Source organism: Mus caroli, chromosome 5 (genome assembly GCF_900094665.2).
Source record: "Mus caroli chromosome 5, CAROLI_EIJ_v1.1, whole genome shotgun sequence".
Lineage (NCBI taxonomy): Eukaryota > Metazoa > Chordata > Mammalia > Rodentia > Muridae > Mus > Mus caroli.
The window spans coordinates 5,587,202-5,592,721 of record NC_034574.1 but is presented as its reverse complement, the minus strand read 5'-3'; the positions used below and the strand labels follow the sequence as shown (position 1 = coordinate 5,592,721).

Below are 5,520 nucleotides of genomic sequence, written 5' to 3'. Positions count from 1 at the left end.
GGGGGTGGGTATAGGGGACTTTTGGGATAGCATTGAAAATGTAAACGAGGAAAATACCTAATAAAAAATAAATTAAAAAAAAGAATATTGACAAGAAATTAAAAACAAAACAAAACAACAACAACAAAAAAAAGTGAGCATTTATACAAAAGAAGGCATTAACTAACTAGTGACAGAACACTACAACGTGTACATTTATACAAGCAAAATGTCAACTGTGCCATCTCTACAAGATATACATTTGGATAGTCTGATTATTGCTTTTTAATATGAATGTTTCATCAAAAAACACAGCAAAGAATATTTTTGGGATGCCAACTTCTATCCATGGAAAGATAAAACTGGAGAATTCAGAATTGCCTCACTGTGTCCTTCTTATCACTGTAATGCATGCCAAAGACCAATGCTTATGAAATGTTTATTTGCATGACCTCTTACCTACTTAATCATAAATTGCTTCTATGTAACACAAAGAAAGAAATAAAAGAGAACAGGGAAGTAACGGAGAAGAGAAGTATTAAAAGAAAGAAAAAAATAAGTTACCCTTGTACACACTGAAGTAGAGTCCAAAGTGCTTGGAGTGCTAACAGAAGATTGTTATGTGGCAGCCAATGCTAACATGTGTATCAGTTTTGCCTACTCACAGCTGATGGCTGCCCCAGTTAGCCAACTTCAGAAGCACGGAGAGTCAAGAAGTAGCAAATGAGATATGTCATAAAGTGCCAAAAAGGAAAGAACTGCGAAAAAGCTGGTTGTGCAGCCAGGTTGTGTCTGGTAAAGAGAAAGGAAGAAGAAAAAGGGAAGAGGAGGGGGAGGAAGGGGAGGGGGAGGAAGGAGAAGAATCTAGAGAGGTTTTATTCATGTGTGTTTGTAGGAAAGCACTGGAAATCCAGGAGATGGAGTTGCTTTCCTTGCTCAGGGACTCTTCTACGTTCTTGGTGGTAGGTTGTCAGTCATACCCTCACTGTTATAGTTTGCATGTTAAATATACCTTAAAAGCTTATGCATTGAAGTCTTCATCCCCAGTACAGAAGTATTGAGATGCAGGGCCCTTGAGAAGTGGCTGTATCACGAGCTCATGAATCATTCCTGCTCATGGTGGAGTGAATATTTGAGATGACAGAAACTTGGGGTGGTGCATGGCTGTGGGCAGGTCTAGTAGCTTTACTCCATTATGAGCTCCATACCATGATACGTCTACCTCACCACGGGCTCAGAGACATGGAGTCAAGTGACCATCAACTGAAACCTCTGAAATCACAGACAAAGGAAGCCCTTCTTTATACAAGTTCTCAGGCATTCTACCACAACAACAGGATACCATCCCGACTCTCCATAGAGATATAGAGTAGACTCTATTTTCCCATGAGAACTCTATCCGGTGGGAAACATGTTACAAAGAACTCCACTGTAGGAATAGAAACACTACGTATTTCTCAGCTATGGAGTATAATAGATAGGGACAAGTACAATAGAATTTACCTATGGTAAATGGTTGAATGATTTAGTGCAAGAGCTTGTGTATGCTTATGAAAGAACTAGAGTTCTAGACCTCTCTATAAATACTTTAATTATGCCATCCCGCCTCACCCTTAATATGACTCGTGATGAAGATTATGAAGGTGATCAATTAGAATATTCTTGTTATGTAATCTAGAGACTCTCCAAGGTATCTCTGGACTGTGCTGACATTGATTCAGTCAGGCATGTGGTTCATGCTTATAACTTTAGCACCTGAGAGGCTGAGGGAGAAGGATTACAAGTTTGAAGGCATCTTAGGCTGTAAAGTGAGACCCTGTCTTACAAAACCCAACCAACCAAATAAACAAATTAAAAAAAAATCAAAACAAAATAATAGACCAAATAGCCAAAATGATTTTGTGCAGGTGAGTCTCAAAATGCAGAAACAGAAGAGAAAAAAAAAAAAAGCTCAAAATTTACATGAAATACATTTGCTTTAACAATGCCAGAGGACAATGTAAATGTTGAAACAATTTGTTGTGCAAAATGAATATTAGAACAGTGCCATTATGTGTTGTTGTTTAATGTATATAGCCTTGCTATGTAGCCCTAGATGGCCCTTGAATTAATTATTCTTCTATATTGGACTCCTGAGCACTGGGATTATGGGCATGTACCTCCAGACTTACTATGGTTAAGACAGGGTATCTGTGTAGCTCCAGCTAACTTCTATCTTCCTACACAGTCCAGCTTGCTCCCAAATTCATGATCCTCAGCCTCCTTGAGATTACAGGCCTAGATCACCATGTGTAATTCCTTAAGCTTCTTGGATGGTGTTAGTGTTTCAACACTACTTTATTTTTATTGATTTATGAGCAAGTCATTTGAAGTTTTATTATAAAAATTCATGAAGTTGTTAAATTTCTATTTCTAAGGAAAGGTTTATTGAGAAAGAGTCCTTAAATTTTCCTCTTTAATGTGCAGTTAGATGTAATGCTCCCTCAAAATCATCTTCTACCGAATAATAAACAAAGCATTAAATCACTAATATAGGAGCCTGGGGAGATAGTTCAGTGTTTTGTAAAAGCACCTGCACAAGCAGAAGGATCCGCCCCAAACCCACCTCTATGCTGGCTGAGCACGCAGCAGCATTCCTGTCAGTCTAGTCTCTGGAGGCGGAGACAGGGATTCTCTCGGGCTACTGCCTAGCAAGACTAACCTTATCAGAGATCTCTGGCTTTGAATGAGAGATCCTGCTTCAATGAGTAAGGTGGAAGAGTGATCAAAGATAATTCCCAACCTCAGGCCTCAACCTGCCCGCACAATCATACGCATGTGCACCTATACTAGTGTATCTTCCATATGTACATGTATACACACGGAAACAAAACAAACAAAAAACAAAGAAACCGGGCTGGCCAGGTGGCTCAGTGGGTAAGAGCACTGACTCTCTTCCTAAGATCCTGAGTTCAAATCCCAGCAACCACATGGTGGCTCACAACCACCCATAATGAGATCTGACACCCTATTCTTGTGTTTGAAGACAGCAACAGTGTACTCATTTATAATAATAAAATAAGTCTTCCGTCCTGAGTGAGCAGGGACTGAGCTAGCGGGGTTGACCAGAGCAAGTGGGGTCGACTGGAGCGAGCAGAAGTCCTAAATACAATTCCCAACAACCACATGGTAAAGCTCACAACCATCAGTACAGCTACAGTGTGCTCATATACATAAAAATAAATAAATAAATAAATCTTAAAAAAAAAAACAAAAATACACGAACAAACAAACACCCTAAAGAAACCATAACTCATTCATAAACCTACTTTCCAAAATATGGGTAAAGGCATCTTTCAGTGTTTTTCATTTTCCTGAAATGTATCAGTGTTATAGAATAAGCCATTCTCTGCACTGGGAAGATGGCTATGTAAGAAAACCATTCATTAAGCACATTGGAAGACCTCTGGATACAGCTGAGATGGTTCTAAGAAGAATGGATATAGATTTAAACCTGAAAATATATAAGTCAGAGAGACTTATAAGTGCCTGAGCTGTACAACTCCAGTCTTAGACAAATAAAAACAAACTGAATCTGAAAGTAATAGACTGTAAGTAATAATAGAGATCTAGCAGACACTAATAAAGAGGAAACTAAAGGAACAATACATAGATTCAACCAAACATTGAAATAGTTGGTTCTCTGAAAATATAATTAAAGAGAAGACCCACATTAATAAATTTAGAATTAAAAGAGACAGGGAACAACAGTTACCAAGAAAATGCAGAGGGTCTAGGTTAGGGAACACTTTAAATGTTTACACTTTTAAAAACACTGGAAAATCTAAAAGAAATGGATAAATTCTAGACACATATTATTGATAAACTTTTCTTTTAAAGAAAGAGACCGAGAGAGCGAGAGATAAAAAATGTCAAAGAGTGATTATAGGATCCTATCATGAATTACCATTCTGGCACACACCTTTAATCCCAGCACTTGGGAGGCAGAGGCAGATTTCTGAGTTTGAGGCCAGCCTGTTCTACAGAGTGAGTTCCAGGGCTATACACAGAAACCCTGTCTCAAAAAACAAAAACCAAAACTAAACAAACAAAAACATTTTTTTTTTTTGAACGCACTAAAGCTTTATTACAAAAGGAGTTAACTGCTAGAGATGGCCCTCCAGTCTTTCTCTGTGTCCTCTTCCTTCACAATATACACCTCCAGGGAAGGTCAGGGTCCATTGTAGAAGAGGTGTCTAGGAAAGTGAAATATGCTAATATTTTTTCCAAAGTTCCTCCAAATCCTTTTCGGTGCTGTTGACCATCTTCTGGTAGAAGAGGCAGGGACTTTAGCTCTTATCTTCAAGATCCTCCATAGCTACATCCTGGGGAGCTTTTATCTTCTTGGGCTGTGGCTGACTAGTCCCGGTTGACTTGGAGGGGGCTTCCACTTCCATGGCTGCTTTTTCTTTCTGGGCAAGTCGGATCTGCTGCAAGAGTTCCCTGCGCTTCTTCCCAGACAGCGTGATGTTGGCACGAGCACTGGACGCCTGCTTCTTGAGGTGGTGCTTCGTAGTCAGCCCTTCATCTATCACAGCCCTGACCACCTGGCGCTTATCGGCGATCCCTGCTTAATACCCTGCGGCGCTTGAACAACTTCTTCTTCAGCTCAGTCCAGGGACGATTGATCTTTCCTCCCGGAGGTCCCATGGCTACAAAAACATTGTTAACCCCTATATAACTACCTGGCTCCTGTCCACTTTAGGGATATCTGAGTCCCTCTAATCTGTCGCAGAGTGATTGCTCTGAAGAACAATTTCTATTTCTCTTTGTGTGAGTCCACATTTTAAATATCTAGAGTGTGGCTTCTGAATATGAAGTAATCAAGAAGTAGAGACCAGCTGCCTTCCAAGTCAGACGCTAAGGTTCAAAGGACACTAATGGAACTTAGGTAGAAACATTCCAGACACCTCAACCACAAAAGCAGAGCTTGTGTGTTATTTTCTTGTGTTTTGTGATGCAAAAAGCCAGAACAATACCGTTGCAGACACTGAAGAATATTTTCTAGCTAGTGGATGGCCCTCTCTTAGAGATGAATGGATGTCTTCTTGATTGGACACACCGAGACTCTTCTGTGGTTCTGTCTCTCTGCAGCTGTCAGTAGCTTGAATGTGAGCTGCTGCCTGTAGGTTCCTGTGTTGAGCGCTTCCTTCCCCAGCTAGAGGCTATTCTGGGAGCTGGGGGAAGGAAACTCTAGGTTGTAGGGTCTACTGAAGGAACTAGGTCACTGGAGGTGTGAATTTGCAGATACATTTCCTCCTACCCTTTTGTGTTAACCTCTTTGCCTCCTGCTGCCATGTTTTTCTGCTTTGACAACCTGCTACTATATGTCCCAGGAACAAAGACAGATGACTATGTACTGAAACCATGACCTAAAGTAATTAATTTTTTTCCTTTTATTTTTATTGTGTTTGTCATAACCATTGGGGGGGGGGAACCCAACACATTGCTTTCCTCTTCTCTTCCCTTCCCTTCCCTTCCCTTCCCTTCCCTTCCCTTCCC

The 5,520-nt window shown here is 40.3% G+C and overlaps 1 pseudogene; it reads right to left on the bottom strand.

Moving 5' to 3' along the window:
• Window positions 1-4,307: 4,307 nt before the first annotated feature.
• On the bottom strand, window positions 4,308-4,668 carry LOC110293838 (annotated as a pseudogene).
• Window positions 4,669-5,520: the final 852 nt, after the last annotated feature.